Genomic DNA, 17731 nt, shown 5'->3' with positions numbered 1-17731 from the left:
TAACACGCTATCCTGTCTTTAACTTTATTTGTGAGGCACAATACATTACATGCCTACGTTCTAGCCTATAGGCTAGAAAGCATGGGACAGACACTATCATAAACCAATTGGTCTTGCCTAAGTACGATGTGTATCAAACAAATGTTTAACTGGGCAGCAAACAACACTGAAACTGCTATTGTTTCTTAAAGAATCCCTGAGAAGAGAAAAAAAACCAAGACAAAATTCATGAGCATTTGTAACTGTCACCAAAAGAGGAGCTACTCTATTCTGTTCAAATCATACTGCATACATCACTGTGCTTTCTGAGTTCCTTGGTATTGCACTGGCTACCTAAGAAAGCCCTTGAAATCTGTTGGTGTACAACATGGAAAATCTTATTTACAGCAAACTGTGTGAAAGCTATTTCATGAGTCACAGAGGACATAGAACTGATGGGTGCACCCATGGCAGGGATGACATAGGGGACAAACTGAAAGACAAAGTAGTAAATCACTGGAATCAAAATGACATGTTTTGAAATGGACAAGCAACTACTGGTAAATGGCCAAAAGCAGGCTAAATAGGAATGGATGGCCAGGATGCATACCAGTAAGAAATTAACAACCATTATTCAGAACTTTCACCCAGGAGCCACAGAAATACTGTGAGAAAGATACAACCCCAGATACTATGGAAATGGACACCTTAGAAATACATATAACAAATAATCATATTTCCTAATCTGGCTAAAACGATGAAGTACTGGCAATCTCACAAGATAGCTTGATCTTTCCGCACTGTTTCCAGACCAAAAAGAGTTGAATGGCTTTTGGATAAGCATCCAAATGGAACAACTTAACATTTATTCTCCTATTTTATTTTATTTGCTTATTTAGATTTTAAAATGTGCTTCTTCAAAGATCTGGGGCAAATATATAGATCACTTCACATAAAAAATTCCAGCTAATCCAATAGCCACATTAAAAATCCTCCCCAGGCAAATAGTTTCACCTTCCCAAACCATTCTCCTCCTCAGAATAAGCCTGGAAAAAAGTGTCATGGTCTTCCATTACTAGTAGATGCTTTAATGATTGACCTGACTCTAATACTTAATGACATCATGTATTGACTCTAATACTGATAGCCTTTTACTGACACTCCACCTTCCCCCATCCTGCTCTCTCTGGAAATCCTGTTTTATCTAGAATAAATTAATCCTGACATCTGATCTTTGTCAGCTCCACTGAATCTTCAGCTCAGTATCTGTCACTGTCCTTTCAATGGCCCTTCTTCTTCTTACTCCTGAGGTGCTGGGGTAATGTTTAAGACACTGCCACTCTCACTTCTGTCTCCGGTCTTTCCCTCTTCTCTTTCCTCCACTTCCTTTGAGGTTTACTCTACCCTGGGGAAATCACAGCACTTTACAAACATAAAACAGGTCTCACAACTCTCTGTGTATATTTTAATGACAATTTTACAGATGGGCAAAGACTGATTAAGAGGCAATTTGAAACAGAGAGTCAGTAGCATAGTTGGAGGTAGAAACCAGATCTTCTCAATTTCATTCTTGTTCTCTGACAGTGGCCCCTAGCAATAAGGTCAGTTTCTTGCAAAGAGAGTTCAAAAGTATCCTAACCTATTTTCAGGTATACTGTCTCCTGGAAAACTATTTTCTTAACAATGCTAAAAACCAGATCTATGGTTCTAAACAAATTTTCCCCTCTAACAGTTGCATTTCCTGACTGAATGAAGAAAAACAGGTGTAGATAAGTCAAAACCCATTAAAATTAGAATAGAGTGATGTCTCTTCTGGTCCAAGTAACAGATAAATAGCTGTTGCGCTCATATGAGTTAGCATACCCCATTTATGTTGACAGATTACAGCTAATCATAGAGTTCTGCACTTGAATGATTATAATCCTATTATTTACTTTTAATGTATAATATGTACCTTGTTGAACTGAGCATCCATGCTGTAAATATAACACGCATTGCATGACAGTCCATTTTTTCCCCCAAAACACTATTTGCCATGTGATCTGCTGCTCCTAAGTAATTTATAATAGTCATCAGTGAGTGTGGTGTGTCACTGAAATTATTCACTACCCGTCAGACAGCTTTTAAGAATTCCAGTGTTTTAGGCCAGAATCACTCTGGGTCTCTCCCGGGTTCTGCAGGCCAAGGGCCCCTGTCGGTGGAAAGTTAATCTGGAAGGGGCAGCAGAGCAACCTCTCCTCCACCAGGTAGATAGCTTTCATCTGGCCAGTGCAGCCCCAACAGTGGGTATGCCGAGCAGGAAGGGTGAAGGGCAGCCTGAAGAAGGACTGGTTCAGGGCATCCCCACTGCTGTCTCTGAAGTTGCATCCACTTACACCAGAGCCATTGTATTCTCGCAGAATATGTAATCCATGTCATCGACATGTCTTTTGCACACCCACAGTGGCAGATTGACACGAGTTATGCTACTTTGCCACTTATCCTCTTTTACGTGCCTTCTCACACTCTTACACCCAATGTGTAAGGTACACCAACATTTGACTGCTGAATTTTTTTGAAAACTGCTCTCATTCTTTGTCTCTTTGTCCCATTGCCCAATTGCCTTTTCTCTGTTGTTCCACCCTCTCCCCCTTCCCCCCCGCCAACCCTTGTGTTCTGTCCCATCACTTTTTTCCTCTATTCCCTTGTCAGTGACTTGATCCTTCTCCTCCCACAATGAAGTAATGAGAGAAAAATACTCTGGTTTGACTCTTGCTTGCCTCCACACTGAGTTTAGTCACAAGAGATTGGTGACTCATCATTTGAACTGAGCCCAAGTACCCTGAATACCGCTACTTAAATCAGAGCACCTCTGGAAGTTTACAACCAGATTCTCTCCTGTGCTCAATGTCTTATAGGCACAGTAGGGTGGGAAAGCTGCAAAGGAGTGGGTTGATTCTCACTGATCAATGGTCTGATTCTATATGAGTCCCAGCATATCTCAATGCTGCCAGCTCAGGGCAGCTGTAATCTATGCCAGCTGACTATGGCCCTCAAGGTTCACCAACCAGGGATCTCCAGAGTGCAGTATGTTCTAGCCACACACTCCCTTTTCTGAAATGCCCCCTGTGCCAGGAGAATCCCCAGCAGGAAGACTGGGCTGGTTTGTGGGACCACAGTTAGGAAAAGAATCTAGCTCTACACTTTTTCTTATTTTCACTTCAGCTCTTTTATGCTACACAGTGTATGTGGTAATGGCTTTGGGAACCTGCTAGTGAATGATTACTCCTGAAAGCTGCTTATCAGGAACATGTCCAGAAACATCAAAAGGGAGGAATGTGTACTGCCTTCTAGCATCAAGCTGCAGAGTTTACTTCCTGAGTCAGATGTGTAAAACTAAAGCATTATCCTCAATATAATCATGACTTGTGCCTCATAGTTCCCCACTATTACAAGTGTCATACAAGTACTATACTGCAGCTGTAAAAGGAGCATTTACATTACTTTACAGCAGTTCCCACAAACTGAATCCTGAAGATTTAAAAGACTACACATAATCTCAGAGTTACAGCTTTAAAAAGTGTTCGGTTGTGAGTGCTTTATGTCTAAAATCCTATGGAAGGGTTTGTTTTAGCCATTTTTTTATATTTCTTTGGGACTTTGCATGAAAATATCACAACAACTCTGATGAAAGGCTCATCTATGGAAAGACTCAAATAACTCCTAATTCAAATTGACTGAGAATTGTTTGCCTTATTCTTGAGTGCAGATCCTTTCCTCTACATACGAAACCACAAATGATTATTGTTTGATTTTTCAAACACTAAAAATGTTGTTCAGTTCAAATATTAGCAAACATACAAAGAATATAGATGTGAAAGGTAGGCTCCAAATCAACCAAAGTAACTGAGTTCCAAAACAAATACTGGAAAATAAAATGGTACTTTTCACCAGTCAGAGAGAAATATCCAAAATGAGCTGATTGCATCTATTTTTGTGTCTAGCCTGCATTTTTATTTATATGTGAACGTTACTAAATTTAGTCATTTCTCTGTCTCCTTTACCAGCTGTGAGCCAGCACTGTTGGTTTAGAAAATGAGTTACTGTTACTTCTATTAGAGATGGGCTTGAATCAAACCCTTACATCCAAATACCCTAGAACTTTGTGTTGGGGCTCTGAACTCCAGTTTTAGTACAGATATGAATATTGCAACTAGCCCGTCTCTCTCATGTGCTGAAAAAAATCTCTGAACTCAAGCTGCTTGATTCTAATTTCACTGACATTAGTGTAAATAAGGATTACCTCCAGCAAAGTCAACCACCTTGGTGCAAAATGGCTAGGACAGCAGAATCGGAACCTGGCAGTTCAGAATCTAGATCTCAGTTTTGCAGCATGGACTCAGCTCTATATACTATACACTATTAACAGTGGTTCTCTTATTTCTAAGGGCTGCAGCATTATTTCTTTGGGTCCTTCATGGTTCAATGCACCTCCACTATATGGAAGGCCTTGTATAGTCTGAGAACTAATTACATCCACCTATATCATCTTAGGCAAACTGTGTATTCTGTTTTTTACACAATGGAAAATCTGTGGAAAAATCTGTACCTATATCAAAGATTTATAGGCAACCCATGACCTAATTTTCTATCTCTGTATAAATTGGGCAGCAAAGCAGTTGGACAAGAAGCCTATTCCAGATTCAGCTTAATTCTCATAAGTCATAATGTTGGTTTGCATTCAGATATGGGAGGGATCAGAGACATTCAAGAGAGAAATGCTCTTCAGGTGGCAGGGGAATGTGATCCAGAAGCAACTCATCCAGAGTGTCCTTGGCTCTGATAACTTGCCAAAATTTCACTGTAGAAATTAGAAAAATAATGCATAATATCTGCACACAAGAAGAGCAATGGCAGGGCCTGGAGATATAGGGCAGAGTGCATTTCAGTATTAGCTAGCTACAAGGCAGTGACTGGAGTGCCCAAGAATACTGGTTTGATAGCCAGATTTACTGGCACTGTCCTTTCAGCATGTGGTATCTAGAATAAGATAATGTGAGCGCTGCCACCAAAAAGGTGATATAACCCCAATAGTACAACCATGACAGACATACCTATTGGGAGGCCCTCCCTATATGATTCAGTAATTGGGGATCACTTACTCAGTTCATTCTGGAGCTACTAATCATAATATGAATACATATGAAAACATGGTCCGGAATTCTGGGAAGTTGATGGTGCTGTTCCCGTCCGCATCCACCTCATTGATCATATCCTTCAGCTCTGCTTTGGTGGGGTTCTGGCCCAGGGACCTCATCACCGTCCCCAGCTCCTTGGTGGTAATGATGGCCAACTTCTCACACAGGTGAAGCTGGCACCAGACTGTACTGTAGTGCAGGGCCTGTAACTCCAGGTTGGTTCTTAGAGTAACTTGATTGCTTACGATTGTCTCTGAAACATCAAAGGCCATGTATAGTACAGAGTCTAAGACTGGACAATATTTGCTCCTTTTTCCATTTTAGCCAGGAATAACTTATTCCTGTGTAGAAATCTGTGCATGTGGTACTAATTACAGCTTGTCAGAAAATGTCAACAAATATGAAATTTTGACCAGTTCTAATACAGACTGATGTGGTATTTATGTTATGTATCGGGACATAAGCAGTCTAGAGCCAGAATCAGAGCCATGGGTCAGAGCTGGAATCAGAAGACAAGGGAACAGGGCTGGCATAAATTGGAGTGAGACAGGAACAAGGCAAGGTGGGTCTGGGAGCAAAGCTGGCACAGGACAGATTGCAAGTGTAAGTATTGAGCAACCAGCAATCTCCTCCTGTTGCTGCTAAACTTAAATGCAGTCCTATTAGCTTCTTGCCGCCAATCAGGCAATTCTGCCACAGGCCAGCTGGATTTATTAACTGACCTGAGGGCTAAGCCAGGGAGCCCAAGGCTCAGCCAAGGGATCTCAAACCATAGTTCCTGACAATTTACTCTACAGTCAAGTGTATTGTTGGCCTAAAAGTACAAGGTGGCCCAATGTCGGGAGATGTGCAGATACAATAGAGAATATAGAGAAAATAAACTTTCCCTTGATAAAATAACGTTTGTGTCGCCATTCAAACAGCTGTAGCTTGATTAATTTTATCTCAGATCTGAGCCCACAATTTGCTTTTTACAAATGTTTGCACAGACCAAGTGTTAATGATACAAATATACACAAGAGTGAATAACAGACCAACTTGAAATCCAGTTTTTAATTTGCCATGGGTGACTTTGTCCTATTGTGTGAAAACTGTGCACACAGATGTTCAAGGGGAGAGCAGGACTACATGTGTTATATCTTGATTTCAACGGGAGTATGGACTTGGGGCAGCCAAAGGATCTAGCGTGGTCTTTTTTAGGACATATCCTTTACATGTACAATAGAAATGTCATTGCAATTGCTAAATTTTAATCCCAGACAGCACAAGTTATGGGAATACACAGCTTGAAAGTATTTCTTCTCTTGAAAAGCACAAGAGATTCATCAGTTCAATATTCTCTCCCCAGAAGAGTTTACACCTGCCGAAATCTTTCAGGCAGCTGATCACTGACTGGGTGCAGTTTCAAAAGCCTGTCACAATCTGGCTGTTCCTTGGAGAGAACACTGGATTTATCATTACAGCACAGGAAACACAAGAAGAGTTTACTCAGGATTGCTTTGAAAGGATTTATCAGTAGATACATATGTCATGAAAAAGTAAAAGATTACAAGCTAGAATGCTTAATGAGAGCTGATCCTGTAAAAATCTTTAATTGAACCACAATAAATTATATTAAAATAAATTTCTACTGTGAATATTATGTTTTTCATTATAGCAATGCTAACAGTGTGTCAGAAAATGTAGAGTTAAAGCAAAAAACATAGAGTTATATTTAATCCTGATTCATATCATTGCATTTAATTCTTTTAAGTACATGGTACCATTTAAATACATTGGACAATTCTTCCCTGGACATCATAGACAAGTCTCCCACTGAAGTCAATAGGACTTACGTGTGCCTAAAGGACAATGCTGCTCATAATCGGGTACTGTTCTGATATCCCTCTATTACCTACGCACTTTGGACCAGGATTCTGATCCCCACACTTACGTTGCATTATACGTTATTCCAGGAGAGGTCTCATCAAGTTCAATTGGCCTAGTCATGGAACAAAGTGCTACCTAACAGTAAAGGTATCAGAATCTGCCCCAAAGGTATCAGATAAAACAATCTGGACTATAACCAGATTTATAGAAATTAAGGAGGGCTCCTATTTACCATTTTTGAACATCTTATAACTTTATGATTTTTAGAAGTAATACACAATCTAATTGGTTCCGCTATCACTCCTGCAGTGCATTATCAACAACTTTCACTTAGTGCTCTATTTTGGATGGTTTTGAAGGTACATATCAGGCATAGAGAAGGGGGTAAACACAAAGTAGAGCAGTATTATGAAACAGCAGCACTGTGTCCAGGAACATATTTACTGGCAAAAAATAGTATACAAACAATATGAAATATTGGACTTCTACCAGTACCTCATTTGGAGGGTAAAGCTATATAAAGACTCCATCCAAGCATATTAAGGTGAAAATAAATTTCCATGTTAACAAGGTCACAAGTATCATGGAAGATTATTCTACTAGCATAAGAAAAAAACAGCTAATGTGGGTAGCTACCACTGGCATATAAATTGTTCTTTAACCCTGTTGCCCATTTTGGGTGATAGTGTACAATCCTCCCTGGTTCTGGGGACACAGTTTGATAATAAGGGAAAACAAGCAGATATTTTTTCCTTAATTTTAGTGAAGAAATTTCATTTATAAATTTCTTATTTACCCCTTCTAGCAATATTTAACATATTAATATTTATATAGAAAACTGGCATTCCATCATTCTTCAGTTATGCTTTTGACTAGAACTTTCATACAGCATTGCCACTTTACATTTTTGGCAGGTCAGTAGATCTCACAACACAGTAGCAATGACCAAGATTGCACTAGTAGTACTTGCATATATCCTCTCAGCACAGTAGCACTTACATATACGTAAGCAACTGAAAACAGAGTCTTCTAATGGGATGTGTAGGGGAACCTTAAGAATAGCCAGTACCTATATATAACGTTGCCTATTATTAAGGTTAACCTACACATCTGATTATAAGACCCTCTTTTCAGTTGCTCATAACATGTAACCTTTACCTGTTTGGGCTAAAATTTCCCATGCAGGGTGTCTGCCTGATGCCAAATCTTTCTGGAAAATTTCACCTAAATTGGGTTGGCTGTTTCCAAGAAAAATGTTGGGGCAAAATACATTATTATTCCCATGTTAAAAAATTCGGACATCCTTTTCTTTGACAAGTTCTAGCCCTCCTATGCTTTGGAACAGGGACAGGAAATTTGGCAGAGGGGTGGCCTTTTCCCCTCCCTCTGAAAATCCACCCAAATTTCACGATCGTAGATGTCTTTGAAAAATCTCAGTTCTCACATAATCAGTATAGACTTCTTAGATTTTAGCAGCTAAACTCTCCAAAGATCTGTAAAATGGGAATAATACCCCTCATCTCTCAGGGATGTTATGAAAGTACATTCATTAATATTCATGATAAGTGAAGTAATATAGCAATAAGCACCAAAGAAAATTCCTGAGGAAATTAATAATTCTGTCTTCAGAGCCGAGTTTGAAGAGAGTGCCATAAATAAGGCATGGGAACGACACATTGAACAATGAGAAGAAAACAAAAAGCAAATACTGAAAAGTTGCTCATTAAATGAGCACCATTGTCCCTGCGCACTGCATGAGGGAGGAGCTCCGTGGAGTAAAACAGTATGTGATCATGTAATTAAAGACTGGATCTGAATGCTCACAAGGGGGTTGAAGTAAGGTTGCACAGACAACTTTAATTCTGGCATTTCCTAACTTTTGAGTTTTTAACTTCGCAGCCTTAATAATGTCCTTTTAACAGATTATTTTTCACACACACACACACACACACACACACACACACACACAGAGCAAAAGCTCTACCATGGTTAAGGTTAAGATTAAGGTTTTTTTTTTAAAACTTCACTATAAGTCCTCTAACATCTATACAGTTGCTTGGATTGTCTTGAAATTTGGTGTGCCACATAGGGGCATGGGGTCTGTCAGTGTTCCAAATTTAGGGCCATTTGACAAAGGGGTTCCCAAGATATAGCCCTTGACTAAAAAACAGCATTATTTAAAGTTCAAAGAGTCTGCCAACCCTTTTTTCAATTATACACAGAGATTGACCCATGGCTTAGATCATTACACCAGCATGTCCAGAGCTTGACTGTTATCCAAGCAGATGCCTGGCATCTACTAGCCCTTTGGGGAAAATCAAAATGCTACGTCAAAAATAATTTGCTTCTCCCATTTAGCATGTTGCAAGCCTCATGTGCTGACATAGCAACTCTGTGGCCTAGTGAAAAGACAATTGGACTAGCTCCGCCACTGGCCTGATGGGTGACCTTTGACAAGTCACTTCACCTCATTGTGCCTCAGTTTCTCATCTGTAAAATGGGGACAATAATGTAAAGTTCTCTAAGAGCTACTAACGAAAATCACTTTTGATTATTACCTAACCACAGTAAAATGTGAGATGCAAACCTAGGTGAGAAATACAACTGTCTAAATGAGCACTAACTGTTACCAGCAACCGTTTCTTCTTCTGTTTAAAAAATAGGAAATTAAATGGCACAAAGACTTAGCAGAGAGTTAAAGTTGCCCAGCGATAGGTTGTGCTCTTCCAGAATGTCGAGTTCAGCAAAACTCAAACTTCTGAAAACCAGGAAATACAGACATAAGGTAAAGACCCAAGCAACTTTAACTCTGCCCTTTGAGTGATGCCCTACAACATTCGTAACACACATGTTCCCACTCTGCCTTTCCACTGTAATGGATAGGCCCCACCTGAGCTTGCCTTACACTCAAACACTGAGCCTACTCCCCAGAGACAATAGTACACTCATAACATTTAACAACCCCTTCTCACTTGCACACAGGATACCATCTAAACCTATACTTTCCCTTATCCATCATTACGTCTGCAGACAACTGCAATATCCTACCTCATTGCTGACAATACCTATACAAGAAGATCCCCTACCTTGCTACTGACAGCCTACAAAATTCTGTACTGAAATGATGCAGTGAAATTGAAATGAAATGGACCCTCAAAGTATATATGTACTTTGATAACACACATCGGAGGCCTCCTCATGTCACAGTAACAGCTCTTCCAAGCTTATTCCTCTACCACTCAGTGCAGCTATATCTAACACAATGAATGCAGCTGGAATGCATGTGGATAATTCTCAGCTAGCCCTAGAAATTGCCAGCCCCAGGAAGGCTGTGTGCATGTTTACCTTTACTCTGTATTTCCTGGTATTCAGAAGTTTGAGTTTTGCTGAAATCAACATTCTGGAAGGGCATGAGCTATGCCGAGCAAAATAACATAATATATATATATTATTACACAGAATTAGCTAAATAGGGCTTTGTCCCCTCTTTCCTCTTAAAAATACAATTTTTTTTTAAATTAACCTCTCCAAAATCCAACATTCTTACTGTTCAGAAAGTTCTTTCCACCATCCTTGAAATCTGACTTGAAATGTAAGAAACCAAGAATTTGTTTTTGAGAAAATCAATTACAGTGTCTGATTCAGGAATTCTCCTTAGTCCATTATATAACTGCAGCTCACTTTTCAGAACATACACATTGAAGCCTTTTTACACCATCTTCTTTGACATACATTTACATGTATGGGGGGCAGAAGTGGTTAACTACTGTCTCTATATCACCTCACTGCATAAACCTTCACTTTACATTGGCTGGATACATAATGTTGATAAAAAATACTGCAGTTGGCTGTCGCAATGCATCAGGAACATCTCCAATTTCTGAGATATTCCATGATGAAATGAAATATGACAAACACAAAGTAAAAAATAATTCATTTTTTAATTTCACTTGCACTTATCTCCCCATCCTGATCCTCTCTCCGACACAACTGTCAGGAAGAAGGAGGTCTTTATTTTCTTCTATGATTATTAATCATTGGAGTTTGTGGATCAAACTGATAATGTTAAACAAAAAACAGAGAAACTTGTACAAGTGTCCATACAGACACTGTCTTACAGGTTCTGTACTGGTCAGAAAGCTATATATGGGATAAACGTCCTCACACTTTAGGACTTACATTGATCACTGACAGAGGATAAGAAGCTAATGGTATGGCAGTAATTTACCTTCCATGTACAAATTGCCCTCCTCTGAAACATCTGGTTTAAGCTAGTGCTGGAGGTTTAGATACCATGCTGTTATATAGAATAAAAAGGAGAGCGCATGAGAGATATATGAACAACAGATTAGACAGACCTTTGGTCTCTTCTGATTCCATAAATCATGCTTCAATTAAAGACTAGCCTGAACCAGAAACTGAGATCTGAATCCCCTACATCTGGAGGGAGGTGTATGTGTCTGTGGAATCAAATCTCCAGTTCTGATTCATAGATTCCAAGGCTAGAAGGAACCGTTGTGATCATCTAGTCTGACCTCCTGTATAACACCAGCCATAGTACTTCCCTGAAATAATTCCTGTTTGAACTAGAGCAGTGGTTTTCAACCTGTGGTCCATGGACTACGAGGGGAGAGGGGGCTCCTCAGACTATGCCTAAGATTTCCAAAGGGTCTGCAGCTCCATTCAAAATTTTTAAGGGTCCACAAATGAAAAAAGGTTGAAAACCACTGAACTACAGCACATCTTTTAGAAAAAATTCCAGTCTTGATTTAAAAATTGCCGGTGATGGAGAATCCATCACTACCCTTAGTAAATTGAGGCCGAGCAAGCCCACTTTAATTGTGAGCCTAAACAGTGGAAAGTGCATTAATGAATTGTTACAATGACTGTTGTATAAAATTGTTTAAGAATTATTTAAGAAGACAGCAAAACTGAATTAATGTAAAAAAGAAGGGGGGGGGGAGCTACTGATACCATTCAAGGACTATGTTACAATTATGACTGGTAAACAGGGTGGAGTAGGGGATTGGAAGTCAAAGAACCAAAATTAGTTCTTCAGAAATTAGACCTAATATGACCACAAAATAATGTGAGGATGGACCATTCTACCCATTACCTCTTTTGGGGCCCTTAGGGTACGTCTTCACTACCACCAGCTTGGTGGGTAGTGATCAATCTATCGGGGATCCCCGAATCGACGCCTGTACTCCACCTCAGCAGGAAGAGTAAGCAGAGTCGACAGAGGAGCTGCCGCTGTCGACTCACTGCCACGAGGATGGCCAGGTAACTCAAACTAACATACTTTGACTTCAGCTACGCAAATAGCGTAGTGGAAGTTGCGTATCTTAGTTCGAACACTCCCCCTCCCCGCAGTGTAGCCCAGGCCTATGAGAGAGAATTGGGTGACTGTGGCAGAAGGCTCACTACCATGCTGCCACACCCTTATGCACTCCAGTGGGAACACCTGACATCATCACTGCACCAGCAAGGCCTCCAGCATGAACATGTGAGATCCTGCTCTGTCTTCCTCTCCCTAATGGGTCTCTTTTCATCCTGCACTCTCTCTCAGCTTATCACCTGATCCTGAAATCAGCTGCACTGCGTGGCACCAGCATGGCAAGATGAAATGGTCCATCCAGCTCTGCTCAGTCTTCTAAGACCAGTGAAGGAGAAGGACTTGACCAGACCAACCAGATGATATCCCTGACCAGGGAGATGAGCCAGGGTCCAGAGCAACAGCTGTGACTGACTAGCCCCCTTGTTGATGAGAACATTAACAAAAACCATATTTCCCCCATCTTTACTAGCCTCTGTCTTCTCCCACTTGTCTGTTTTGTCAAAAGCAGGAAAGAGTCTATCATTCCCGGCACATAATTGAAGAGAACTAACCCCTTCTTCCCTGCCAAGAAGGAGTTTGACATAATAAAAGTCTAAGCAATATTCACCCTCTCTAAAAAGAGACTTTAATAAGTTTTGTTTGTTTTGCACTATCACTCGTTTCAGTTTCTATTTTTTTGCATTGTTTTAATTCTTTTCCTCTAGTTCCAATTAATACATTTCTGGACTTTGGTAAGAATTTTCTAGTGTGCTTGCCATGGTACCAAACAGGCTGGGGTCTCTGGATACGAAATCCTGAAACTTCCTTAAAACCTTTTAATGGTGAACTATTTCAGGGTCATATTAACACCTTAGACTGTTTGGTCCTATGTATCCTATCTAAAATTAATACAACAGTAAGTACTTATTGGCTAGGAAAAGGTGTGGTAGGAGAGGGAGACAGATCTAAAACTGAAAAGGATGTTATATTTTAGAGCCATATGCAGCCCAGGATAAGGGAAATCTGTGAGAATAGCTGATTTTGCATTATTTCATCTATTTGGGGTCAAAACTTCACAAGACAAACTCATGAGTTTTGAGTGCCATCAGACTTGAACTGAAATCCTAGACTTGATACAGTCACAAACCCAAACCCTGAGCCCTTGTCTACTCCTAATCTAGATTTGAACACCTCATCCTAGGTTCCTGTCTAGTTCTCTAATTAGCAGTGCAGGCCTGTTATCTATGAAAAGCAGGTTCTTTTTGTATGGGAAGGACCACCAGGTATTGCCAACGCATCACTATTCTCAGCTGGCAACTTCTTGGTGAGGATGAGAATAGTGAGATTATTCAATTGTTTTATAAACAGGCATTCATTTGAATTAATGTTATTAATTCATTTGAATGAATCTGCATATATATATATGCAGATTCAACATTGTTTCTTCAATTACTGCTTCATTTGTTTAGATACAGCAAACATTCTTTGTAATCATTGCTATGCTAAGATGTAATGAGTTTACTGTAGGTGGCTAAACATTTGGGTTACTTTTGAAAGGTTTTCTGAACAAATTTAGGAAGTCAGACTAATTTAATCATTGGCCTAATTGCTAATTAGCCACAACATAATGGCAAGCTCTTGAGTGTGTGTAACTAGGAAGAAGGCCAGAATTCTGTTTGTAAGAATGGATATTGTAAAGATCAGAAAAGGGAGAGCCATGCCAAAAGCTAAGTAAATACTTGTATGTATCATACAATGAAGAAGAACATCCACCTGATCTTATAATAGTAATGTATAATAAAGGTGAAAAGCTTTTTTCCATTCCCCACTGGCCATATTTGTCAGTACAGAGTCCTGATTTCTAGAGGCGCTGAAGTGTGACTGACATAGGTCCAGCATGGCATGCAGAGAAGTGAGGGGTAGATAGAGAGGGTGTGGGTCGGCTGCGTGGCTCAGATTAGGCTGCCAGCTTGTAGAAGAACTGTAGGATTACCAGTGAGAATGCTGGTCATAAGCAGCAAACAGGACAATACAATCATCAGTATTTTCCTCTCTGTTTGGACAGATACTTGCCCAGAAGAGAAGAACTCATCTTAGCATAAAAGTTATTTTGTCTGCTAATTGTCTGCATCAGGTTCCGTAAATGTCGATAATGTCTTTGTTTTTGGAAAGAACCGCACTTTATTCTGCCAAATATTGTGTTAGTGACATAGGAGGCTGGAAAGACATCTGGCTATCAACTCAACCTTTCTTCATTCAACCTGCTGTACACCATACAAGAATTGCAGCATCAAAGCCCGTTTCCTTTTTTTCTCCTCCAGTCTAACAAAAATTACATATAGCAGGACCCAATAATCAGTATACTTAAGAACCAATTTGTTTGTTATTCAACTCCCAAAAATCCATAAGCCTCCCCTACACTTCAATTAATCACAGTACCACAAGCAATGCACTCTTGGATTACAAGTTATGCTATTAAATACATACTGAACGGTAATATAAAGGGAGTACGGTTCTGCTCTCTGGACACACCTAAATAGATCTATGGATTTCAATGAAGGTTGCAGTGGAGGGCATAACTGGGTTCTATATGTACAACAGCAATGGGATAGGGTTACATTTACTGCATTTCCTGTATTTTAAGCATTCAAAAATATAACCTTACAATTATATGAGCTTTTGTTTATATTTCTGCTGATATGTCTAAAGCTACAGGTGTATGTATATCTCGTTATATATAGAATTAAAGAAAATTTAGGCTGGTAAGTCAAACAGCCAAAGGGCAGGAAATGCCAGAATTAAGGCAACCCCCCTTTGCACATATACATTATGATATGATTATGTAACCAAAAACTATTATTTTTTTCCACAGGACCCCTGCCTCACTTAGAGCTCAGAAGGGCCAGCGCTCACTGAATAGGTAACTATTTAATCATTCTTTCTTCCTTCATCACTGGCCCTAGGAATTATTTACTGTACACTTTCCAAACATCATCTGAGCACAGAATTATTGATTTCCTCATGGGATTTTTATATGGTGCTTATTGTAATGTTTTAGTGGTTTATAAACTTCACAACACCCCTGCAAAGGAAGGTGATATTATCCTATTTTATACATTGGGAACAGAAGCATAAAGATGAAGGCCAAAATTGTCAGAGGTAACAGCTAATTTTGGGTGCCCAATACAAGACCTGATTTATCAAACGCTAGTTTGATAGTCCTGCATATGCTCAGAGCATAACTCCCATTGACCTCAGATGCTGTGGGGAAGTGCTCAGTAGCTCTAGAGATCAGACCCCAGCAGCACATAGGAACACTGTGGCAGAGGCACGGACAGAATCCAGTTCTTAAGGTCAGCATTCAACTGCCTTCACCATGAGGCCATCATTACTCTCCTGCAAGCCGCTCCTTTTTCACTGCACACCTCCCAGCTTCTGCAACACATGAAGCAGGGGTCCTACAGACCACAGCTTCGCTTGCTAAACAGCTGTCATTCCCAGAGCCCTATCTACACTCTGCACTGAATGAGGCAGAGGACTTGTGAAAAATGTAATTAAAGACATAAAGGCATCTACACAGTTTCCTTATTTTTGAAGGCTTGACTTCTCATCCTGAGCATTCTTTGAATGTAGGGTTTTTACAGAATAGACTAACTTTAAAAAAATGAAACGATTTAATCACATAGAATCATACTGACCCTCAACATGTGTTATCTGCAGGGTAGATTCACAGCACAAGCCTCTACACCCCTCCCCCATCCACTTCTGCACCTATCTTCCACACCCCAGCGCCTGCCCCTCCCTACTGGCAGCTACCCGAGCTGCTGCTCATCCACATTCTCCTCCTCTGTTGTTCTTGTCCCTGCACCCACCTCTACAGCCATCCTCCCCAGCTTCTTTCCCATCCACAACCTCAGCCTCTGTAGCTCCTGAGAGCTCCTCTAGCTCCACAGCAATGTTCTTCTCCCCTGTTTCCATCCACCCTTTCCCCTCTGCTCTTATCTCTCTTCTCCCCCTTTCAGTTATCTGCCCTCCTCTGCTCCTCATCCCCCTTATTCAAGGTTCCATCCCTCTCTCCCCATTCTACAATTTTGCATTCACACCAGGCTGCTGCTTCTTCATTCATCTGCATGCTGCCGGGGCACAGCAAGGGGAGAACTGAGAACACAGGAGAGACATCCCCCCGCTTTCCATTCTAATGCCCAACAGGAGAAGCAACCCAGCAGAAGTCCTGCTCACCCCTGCAGTTGTGGGCTGGAGCATGCACTGTCCAGCCACTATATAGAAGCTCTCAGGTAATGGACTCTTCAGAGAATTTGCTTACCAAACTAACAGTTCTGTCATAGCCACATCTTATCCCATAGCATCCTCCTGTTAACAAAGCATTATTCCACAGGTTCTCTCTGCCTCTGTTTCCTCTAACCACATTCCCAGAAATAATCGACAAAAGCTTTCCATCCAGTAACTCCCCTCCTTGAGTTTATTTATTTATTAACAAAAGTCCTCAAAATCAAGTCCCAAAATAAACCAGTCTGAGCCTTTTCTAGCTAGAGTCCTTCTACAGACCTCTGTCTTCCTTGTCCAACTCTCTGGAGACCAGCAGGTAGCTCCCATTCTGCTGCTTTCCTAAGCCACTCTAGATTTCTTACGGTCTGAGTCCCAGGCTGCTTCTCTGGAGGCCCTTACCGTCTCAGTCTAGAGGGGCTATCTTTCTAACTTCCAGCCTCTGAAATAGAGCCCTAGCTCCCAAACTGTCCCCCCTGGAATCCCTTGGGGTTTTTCTAAATCCTACTTCATGAGCTTCCACTCCACTAGATTGCATTTTCTGCCCTTTTATGAGGCCCAGGTGTTTCAGGCTATCATGTGACCCCCAAATAGTCCTGCCATTTATGGCTAAGTTGCAGTCAGGTGGGGCTGATTGAACAGGGTTGGTTAACTCCAGCCTCCTAGTCCTTAGAGAGGCAGGTCTCCCTGTCACAAAGTGTCTAGGGAACATGTGCAAAATGAAATTTTTCAGAGGCTCATGCCAGCTAAATGTGGGAAGATTTTCACTGGAACAACAAAAGGCATATCTCTGCCTCCCGGGATCCTGTTTTCAAGCCCCTGCCCCAACGAATGCAGGTACTAGAACTCAATAAAATGGTTGTAAGAATTAATTTTAATCAGGGGCAAACCTTATTTTCTTCCAACCTCATTCCTTCATTTTCAGATACAGCAGAACCAATTTTAGCTGAAATTCTAAAAATAAGTAATAATCAGCCATAGGACTATACCTGACATGGAAAATTTCATTACAAATGGTTACACTTTGGCCAAGCTATAAATAATTTAAAATTGGATCTTATAATGGAAAAGTTTAGGGCAATATTAACTATACAGATCATTACCT

This window comes from Eretmochelys imbricata, chromosome 11 (assembly GCF_965152235.1).
Source record: "Eretmochelys imbricata isolate rEreImb1 chromosome 11, rEreImb1.hap1, whole genome shotgun sequence".
Lineage (NCBI taxonomy): Eukaryota > Metazoa > Chordata > Testudines > Cheloniidae > Eretmochelys > Eretmochelys imbricata.
This window is presented reverse-complemented; position numbering follows the sequence as displayed.